The sequence below is a fragment of the Polypterus senegalus genome, chromosome 10 (assembly GCF_016835505.1).
Source record: "Polypterus senegalus isolate Bchr_013 chromosome 10, ASM1683550v1, whole genome shotgun sequence".
In the NCBI taxonomy this organism is placed as follows: Eukaryota; Metazoa; Chordata; class Cladistia; order Polypteriformes; family Polypteridae; genus Polypterus; species Polypterus senegalus.
Window position 1 is genome coordinate 175,368,041 of NC_053163.1, and position 10,470 is coordinate 175,378,510.

The window sequence follows — 10,470 nt, forward strand, 5'->3', positions numbered from 1 at the left end:
TTGATAACTTGATTAGGGACAGAGATTTAAGGAGGAAGGGGACGACCAGGAGGGTGTGAGTTTGATTGTTGGGCTTGTCCACAATAGGAGAAGAGTATTCACTATCAATGAAGGAACTCCTTATTTTGAGTGCTTCATTACAGAAGTCAACCTCACCACTGCAGAGGTGCTGGAGTTGGCAGAGTCTAAGGAACAGTCTTCTTATAATGATTATCATTTCCATATTTATGTGCTACTGAGCAACAAGAAGAAATAAAAACTCTAATGGACTTCTCACCATCACTCCATCGTTGTCTCACAGCATGAAATACAGGCCTTTAGCCTGGGCTGAGAAAATCTTAGCCAGTTATTGTGTAACACTCTACTACACACATTTCAGAAGGCCTGAAGCTGAGCTTCATGTTGAAAAATGTGTGTTTGTGTTCCACACCAATGTTTGCTTTACAATGTATCAAGTCCACAGCCAGCATGAGGAAATTTGCCCTATGAAAGTGGAACAAAAGTCAAAATTAATTGAGATGTTCAAAAGCCATTTGGACGTGGAGGATGCTTCTCCAAAACCCTGAAGTGCTCGTCCCACAGCAGAAATATCAGGATGTTAGGGTGCAGACTTAATGGGGTGGAGGGCAGAGAGTACCAGGACGCACCTATTATAAGGCACTATGTAACAGAAAGACAGATGTGAAAGGCGCTATATAACAGAACATGACAGACAGAGTGAAAGGCACTATATAATAAATAGAGAGATAGATAGACATGAAATACACTATATGACAGACAGATAGATAGATACATTCATTTTTGCAATTAATATGACCAGTTTAATGCATTAGAAAATGCTGTTGTATCCAGGGTGGGGTGTGAGGCAAACGTCTATGGCAGCACTTTGGTCAGGGTGGAACGTTACCAAACAATCATACAAATAAATTAAGTGTGTACCTAAAGAATTAAAAAAACACCCAGTAGCATAATTTATATACGACCGTTAAAAATGTTATGAAATATAAGTCTCATTCAAAAGTTTAACATTTTGTATTATGTGGTTCACAATAACATACCAATATATGTCAATATACGGTTATTGGCCTAACAAAGTAACATAGGTACATTTCTCCATGAATAATCCAATTATGTGGCCATGGAAACATTTAACTGGGTTACTATTATGGATGTTCTAGTCTGCACCTGCTCATTGCAATCCTGCGCATGTATTTGCTTTGCAAAGCTTTCAGTAGACTCGGGTAGAATCCTCCACAAAATACATTTCAAGAGGCAAATGTTCAGGCAATCACATTATAACTTCTCCTGGCTGAAATAATCTCAATATTTCAGAAATTGTTATATTTATGTTGATGAGCTGAACATACTGTGCTGAGCTCAGCAGCGCATTCTTGAGAGCAGTAACGTGTTAAAAATAACATTCGTTAACATACTCCAATTACTTTTTAAAGTACATAACCTACCGCAATACGCATCTCATTGAAGTAAAAATACCTGAAGAACTTGGTGTAAAGTACACATACCAGGGGCCTCATGTATAAACGGTGCGTACGCACAGAAATGTTGCGTAAGAACTTTTCCACGTTCAAATCGCGATGTATAAAACCTACACTTGGCGTAAAGCCACGCACTTTTCCACGGTACCTCATGCCTTGTCGTACACAAGTTCTCCGCTCAGTTTTGCAGACTGGTGGCACCCAGCGTCAAAGCAGTGCTACTGTTCCTGTGTGATTACTCCTTATTTTCCTGACACAGCTTTATAAATACACTGAAACTAACTGCATATTGTTTATTAGTGTAATGCATCTGATTGTAATTAACTTGTAACAATATAATGGTCCAGGGAACAGCCATAGTATTCCAAATACCATAACTGCTTTAGCGTTGTTACTCTCACTGCACTTTCTTCTTCTTTCAGCTGCTCCCATTAGGAGTTGCCACAGCGGATCATCTTTTTCCATATTCCTCTCACTGCACGACTCGGAGTATTTATATCACTGTATCTGAGTGTGAATCACAGCAGCAGCTGATCGGAAAGAGAATTATCGGTATACAGCTTCAAGGACACGCTGTCTCAGCCACTGCAAAATGTTTTAAAGCCTTTCCTGTACAGACCTCGCGGTTCAGAAACAGTTTCATCCCAAGAACTTTAAATGCACTCAATCAATTGCGCCTTGTAGAACTGTTTGTACTTATAAGTACAATTACCTCACTGTAAACTTGCACTACAGTTATAATATTGCACAACCTTAGCCACTTTATAAAACGCGTATTTACATACGATGACGATATCATTTTTAAGATGAAATGCAGCAAAATATGTTGATTATATTATACAGATAAAACTTTAACTTCATTTAAATAATCTATATTCTTCACTGGGACTGGCGTGAAGGATAGAATAATTAAACATGTACAACGAAGATATTTCAATGTTCCTTAAACGTTTTGAAGAATCGGCGCTCTAAGCTTACAGATGGCTTAACGTCTATTACAGAGCAGATTGTATGGCGATCGGTTACTTGGAGAATGAAAAGCAAGGACTGCAGGGGTGGCCATGCCAATATATATTGAATATAAAAAAAAAAGAGAAAATAACGACACAGCTAAAAATGCAGCGGCAAATTTCGACAAAAGTGTCCGCAATGGACGTGGCCATCCACCGTGCACAAGATAACATATTGACATTGGCGGGCGAAGGAGCCACAGATTCTCTCTCTGCCTAGAGCTGCCCCTGAGTACTGCTGCAATAAATAATTTCATCGAAGGTCGCACACAATCACTGCACCACCGTGTTCCCATGTTTAATAACATGCTTTAACTCCTATCATCATGAAAATGATATCACGTATACATCTCAGTATTTTAGTTATTCAGAGAGCTGTAATATCACAAATGTAATGGATTCTGTGTCCTGTCGGAGGAAGAGAGCCGGTTTAAGAAGCAAGTAGTGATTCACACACAGAGCACAAAGAAGATCAAATACAAAACAAAGAATTTAACATGCTATACTTTAATTACGATGCGATTTGAGAAACTGGTTAATTAAACGATTTTAAGATGAAGTTTATGATGTTCTACTTTAATGACAAAATAAACTACGTGATTAAATTGGAAATTTCGAGATTGAAGTTGACATTTCGTGCTTTTTCCCCACTGTGTGCCTTTTTTTTCCTCTGTACCCTAATAAGCTTTCATATGACACTCAGACAGTGGGCTACGACTCGCCTTTTCACAGTGACTTTGATATGTGACTTCTTTTTTATTATGGCACTGTGTGATTTGTGAATGTGAGCTTTCAAGTTTCTCCAACACACTATGTCACTCGATCAACTTCCTTTTGTTAATTATACCACGGTTTATTTGAACAAATAGTATGTTTTTCCTTTGCCTCCACTTGGTATTCGCTGAAATTCTTATATTTTCCCCCGTGCTTTTCCCATTGTCTTTTCCCAGAAGGCTGAGCTTAAGGGCGATTTATATTGATTTGCATATTCAAAGAGGTGTAATTCTGGGAGGAGTTGGGGCGTTACATGAAGCGCATGCACAAGCGTTACTTTTCACGCTGACCGGGATTTATGTAGCGGAAGAACGTGGAAGTTGGAGTACGCACAGATTCCTGCATCTGGATTTTTCTGTGCGTAAGCACATTTCGGCTTTTGTGCTCACGCCATGTTATAGTGCGAGTTCCACGCACGGCGTTATACATGAGGCCCCAGGTCCTTTGAATGGCTTCATAGTAAAGCCAAGCAGAGAAGATTGAGCTGTGTGCAGATATCTATAAATAAAGGAAAATTTGATTAAACATACTTATAAAACACAAGAAAATGATCACAAGAGTCTTATGTTTATTTTCGGATTCCCGGTGGCCGATGATAATGTTTAACTTTTTTTTTTTTTTTTTGCCCAGTTTAATGATGTTGGGGTGTTTTGCCAAAGGAGAACTCTATAAGATTATTTGTGCATGTAAACGTGGATTACTAAGAAAACAGGTTTCTGCCTTAGTCAGATTATTCACTTCTTTCCTCTTGTGTGCGTGTGCATGTAAAAACAGTTTTAAGAAGTTGAATTATTGAGATAAGCTTGTAACGTATGTTGCACAACAGTGCCATCTAGTGGGGCCATGCATGTTTGGGCCCAGCCAGTACTTGAGTGGAAGACCACCAGGGGTACTCAACTCCAGTCCTGGAGGTCCACAGTGGGAGGCACTTCTCCTCGGCTACTTCCTTCATACTTATCAAACTATTTTCACTTCCTTTGTAAGTCTGTCTGCAGTAAGACTTCTTTGCAGCAATGAGTCCTGAGGAACATCATGTGTTACTTCTGCCTTTATGTCGCAATTAGGAAATGGCACTCGGAAACATTTCACTTATGTGGTTTTGACACAAACTTGTAGATATCAATAAAAACAAAACATTGTGTCTAACATTCTGGCTATTAGTGACTTTAGAAATTTGAAAGTGTTAAAAGTTAGAATCTTATATTCAGAAATAAAAAGCAGTGTTTCTTTCAGGGGGTGGGAATAGGGAAAACAGAAAATAATATTCCAAAAAGCCTGAAATTTAGTTTTGTAGAGTGCACCCAAAATACAGCTGCTACCCTTTACAATTAAGTATTTTCACACGGAGATCTGCTTTCTTCAGAACACAGATACTACAAAATCAAGGCAGTCACATAATTTCTACTGTCTGTTGTGAGTGTCCCGATTGGTGTGAGACATCTGTGCCACTTTGGCCAACATATCCCTCCACATATTTAAGCAGGACTTCAGGATTATTATGCAGATTTTGCTTCCTGAACACCTTTGGGTGTATCTTATGGACTGTGACCTGCTGTGCACAAAAATCATTTTTACATTTTGCTAGAGAGAACTGTTTTATTGCAATTACTTTTTAAAATTTCCTTTCATTATGTTAAGTGTACACATACAGTACAAAAACTACAACTGGAATATCTATACTGATCTTGAGGTAAGTGGAAGAGCTACTAGGAAAGAAGCTCAGATATACAATCAAGTACTGTGAATGGGACAGCCATGCTATACAGTCTCATTACAATGAAAAGAATTGGCCACTTTGTATTTGGTTCCAGTAAAGTCTGACACATAAACCACTTGTCAATCTGACAAAGATTCAGTATTTTTGTTTTCATAGAACTAGATGAAACTATTGAAAATGTACAAGAAACAAACAAGTAAAGGATTTTGACAATTGAAACATACATTTCCATGAATAACCGAAGCCAAGATTAAGGAAGGTATTTTTGTTGGCCCACAAATCAGACACAATCATCAATAACAAGCATTTTAAAGATCTGCTATGAGGGTCAGAGGACATCTAATGAATGGCATTCAAGGATGCTGTTAAAAATTTTCTTCAGCTACAAAGCATCAAAAAACTAATTGTATGCTTCAACCATACAAAACCACGAAGTGCAAACATATTGCTAAAGATTCATTTTTTGCATTCATACTTGGATTTCTTACCTGCTAATCTTGGCGCAGTCAACAATAGGCATGGTGAAAGGCTTCAATAAGACATTGCAAATATGGGAAGTCAGTATCAGGGTAAGTGGAATCCATCAATGGTGGCCAACTATTGTTGAGTACAAATGAAAATCAATAGCAAAACAGTTTTTTAGCTCAACAGAACTAATGCAATGTGTCAGCATCCTAAAGCAGATAACCTTTATTGAATTTAGCAAGTTTAATTTCATATTTCCCTATATTTCTAAGTGTTACAGCCAATCTTAAAAAAAAATGTGTCTGTTCAGCTTGAAGTGGGCTGTCATAATCATCAAAATTCTTCAGAAAGCAAAACCACTGAAAAAAATGTGTAGTCCAGGGTTAGGGTTAACAATAGAGGAAGCATTTGGCCATGCCTTGTGTCGGCTGGCATTGAAAATGGGTCTCTAGCATATAAGACCACACCAGGAAACAAGATTAGGACAACTGATATAAGCTTGTTTCTTTTAGAAAACTAATTAAATGCAAAATGCCAATTTCATAACAGGAGACAGATATGGCAAAAAGTGAGAGGGAGGTGTGAGCTCAATCAATAAGACATTTACCGGGGAAGAGATTACCATTATTTCTGAATGGCATGACCTTGCATTGGTTAGCACTGTGCTTCATAGTTCTAAGAAGCCCGAGATTTCCTGTTACGCACTGTGAGAAGTCTGGAAATTTCCCTTCCTAAATTTCATAAACATGAGTGTTAGATTAAATGGGGGCAGATAACAACACCAATAGGAATACGGCTTGTGATTACGCCCTGTAATTGGCCGTTTCTTGCCTTGTGCCCAAAACAGCCATAGGAAGCTTTGGTTCCATTTACATTAGGGTAATACTATTTTTTTTTCAAATAATTAAATGACAAACGATACAGCTAATGTTATCAATAACTGGGTTTATCCCCTTAGACATCATACACAATCAGTTTGTTTCTTTAAAAACTTCATTTACATGTGCAAGTATGCCTCTGTAGTTCTCCTTTGGCAAAAAAGGATCCAATATCCATGGTTAGAAACAAGCATGAAGCTGTGATAACTTGCATATGTTTAACAAATAAATTAATTCACTCATGTGGTGTGAAGTAAATAACATTAATTCTCTTCTTACATCTGAAACTGGACCACCAATGATTTTGCTGTATGGACACTGGCTTCTGTTAGGTCAAATTATCTCAGGTTACAACGTGTGCTACCACAGCTATGCTGATGACACTCAGCTGTACTTATCAATAGTACCTGATGACACCGACTCTCTCGATTCACTAACACAATGTCTCACTTGTGCTTCCAAATGGATGAATAGCAATTTTCTCAAACTAAATAAAGAGAAAACTGAAATTTTAGTGATTGGTAATAATGGATTCAATGAGGTTATCAGAAATAAACTTGATGCATTAGGATTAAAAGTTAAGACGGAAGTAAAAAACTTAGGGGTAACTGTTGACTGTAACCTGAATTTTAAATCGCATATTCATCAGACCACTAGGATAGCATTTTTTCACTTAAGAAACATAAGTAAAGTTAGACCTCTTATATCACTGAAAGATGCTGAGAAATTAATTCACACTTTTGTTTTCAGTCGACTAGATTACTGTAACGCACTCCTCTCTGGACTACCCAAAAAAGACATAAATCATTTGCAATGAGTGCAGAATGCAGCTGCTAGAATCCTAATTAGGAAAACAAAATCCGAGCACATCTCCCCAGTTTTGTTGTCACTACACTGGTTGCCTGTGTCATTCAGAATTGACTTTAAAATTCTGCTTATGGTTTATAAAGCCCTAAATAATCTCGCTCCATCTTATATATCGGAATGCCTGACACCTTATATTCCAAATCGTAACCTTAGATCCTCAAATGAGTGTCTCCTTAGAATTCCAAAAGCTAAACTTAAAAGAAGTAGTGAGGCGGCCTTCTGCTGTTATGCACCTAAAATCTGGAATAGCCTGCCAATAGGAATTCGCCAGGCAAATACAGTAGAGCACTTTAAAACACTGCTGAAAACACATTACTTTAACATGGCCTTCTCCTAAACTTCACTTTAACTTAATCCTGATACTCTGCATGTTCAATTCATCATAATAACTATTCGTGGTGGCTCTAAAATCCGTACTGACCCCTACTCTCTCTTCTGTTTCTTTTTCCGGTTTCTTCGTGGTGGCGGCCTGCGCCACCACCACCTACTCAAAGCATCATGATGCTCAAACAATGATGGACTGAAAGCCAGAAGTCTACGTGACCATCATCATCAAGTCCTTCCGCGAGAACCCTAAATACAAAGAGGACTGTTTCATTTATGTTAGGTCGAATGCCCAGAGGAGACTGGGCGGTCTCATGGTCTGGAATCCCTGCAGATTTTACTTTTTTTTCTCCAGCCGTCTGGAGTTTTTTTTTTTGTTTTTTTCTGTCCACCCTGACCATCGGACCTTACTCTTATTCTATGTTAATGTTGACTTATTTTATTTTTACTGTGTCTTTTATTTTTCTATTCTTCATTTTGTAAAGCACATTGAACTACATTTTTTGTATGAAAATGTGCTATATAAATAAATGTTGTTGTTGGCTGCAGCATTACCTAGTCACATGGTTTCATCATATCTATAGCAAATTGCTGGATAAAAACAAAACACTTTTTTTAAGATGTTGCGCTTTTGGATTACAAGTAGCACACTCTGTTTTGCCTGGCTGTGTGATTAAAGCCCTTCAAAAAGACCAGCATGCTGGTACATTTGTTTCCAGCCTTATACCCACCAGTGCTGCTGGGTTAGTAATATATACAGTGGTGTGAAAAACTATTTGCTTCCTTTCTGATTTCTTATTCTTTTGCATGTTTGTCACACAAAATGTTTCTGATCATCAAAAACATTTAACCATTAGTCAAATATAACACAAGTAAACACAAAATGCTGTTTTTAAATGATGGTTTTTATTATTTAGGGAGAAAAAAAAATCCAAACCTACATGGCCCTGTGTGAAAAAGTAATTGCCCCCTTGTTAAAAAAAATCACCTAACTGTGGTGTATCACACACCTGAGTTCAATTTCCGTAGCCACCCCCAGGCCTGATTACTGCCACACCTGTTTCAATCAAGAAATCACTTCAATAGGAGCTGCCTGACACAGAGAAGTAGACCAAAAGCACCTCAAAAGCTAGACATCATGCCAAGATCCAACAAAATTCAGGAACAAGTGAGAACAGAAGTAATTGAGATCTATCAGTCTGGTAAAGGTTATAAAGCCATATCTAAAGCTATGGGACTCCAGCGAACCACAGTGAGAGCCATTATCCACAAATGGCAAAAACATGGAACAGTGGTGAACCTTCCCAGGAGTGGCCGGCCGACCAAAATTACCCCAAGAGCGCAGAGACGACTCATCCGAGAGGTCACAAAAGACCCCAGGACAACGTCTAAAGAACTGCAGGCCTCACTTGCCTCAATTAAGGTCAGTGTTCACGACTCCACCATAAGAAAGAGACTGGGCAAAAACGGCCTGCATGGCAGATTTCCAAGACGCAAACCACTGTTAAGCAAAAAGAACATTAGGGCTCATCTTAATTTTGCTAAGACACATCTCAATGATTGCCAAGACTTTTGGGAAAATACCTTGTGGACTGATGAGACAAAAGTTGAACTTTTTGGAAGGCAAATGTCCCGTTACATCTGGCGTAAAAGGAACACAGCCTTTCAGAAAAAGAACATCATACCAACAGTAAAATATGGTGGTGGTAGTGTGATGGTCTTGGGGTTGTTTTGCTGCTTCAGGACCTGGAAGGCTTGCTGTGATAGATGGAACCATGAATTCTACTGTCAACCAAAAAATCCTGAAGGAGAATGTCCGGCCATCTGTTCGTCAACTCAAGCTGAAGCGATCTTGGGTGCTGCAACAGGACAATGACCCAAAACACACCAGCAAATCCACCTCTGAATGGCTGAAGAAAAACAAAATGAAGACTTTGGAGTGGCCTAGTCAAAGTCCTGACCTGAATCCAATTGAGATGCTATGGCATGACCTTAAAAAGTCGGTTCATGCTAGAAAACCCTCAAATAAAGCTGAATTACAACAATTCAAGATGAGTGGGCCAAAATTCCTCCAGAGCGCTGTAAAAGACTCATTGCAAGTTATCACAAACGCTTGATTGCAGTTATTGCTGCTAAGGGTGGCCCAACCAGTTATTAGGTTCAGGGGGCAATTACTTTTTCACACAGGGTCATGTAGGTTTGGATTTTTTTTTCTCCCTAAATAATAAAAACCATCATTTAAAAACTGCATTTTGCGTTTACTTGTGTTATATTTGACTAATGGTTAAATGTGTTTGATGATCAGAAACATTTTGTGTGACAAATATGCAAAAGAATAAGAAATCAGGAAGGGGGCAAACAGTTTTTCACACCACTGTATATATATTTTTTTAATTTAGTAAAATAAGTAGTCCGTTAGGTTACTTCTTACATAAAAAAAAAAAAAAATCAAAATCAGATTACTTGACACGTTACTTTTATCGTGAGATTGTGCTGCTGAGTTCAGCACTGTACTTTCAGCTCATCAACAAAAATGAAGCAATGCCTGAAATATTGAGACAGATTATTTCAACCTTGAGAAGGAATAATGCAATCTTCCAAGCATTTGCCTCAAGAAATTTACTGTGTCATGTAAACACTTCTATTTGTGGCTGCTAAAAGCGTGTGACGGCAGAGTCCGTAAGACGCAGACTACAACATCCTAATTTAAGGGTTTACATGACCAAGCAACCTTGTTACTTGCGAAGAAATCTGTGTGTGTTAAACTGGATTATGTGAATTTCCCCTTGGGATTAATGAAGTATCTATCTATCTATCTATCTAAACCAGCTTCTCTAACCGGAATATGGATTTACATGGCATTTTAGAAACCAGGTTTCTGTGAATAAACGGTTAATAAAGTGCACGTAAACGCACAAATTGTGACTTGAAACTTTTCT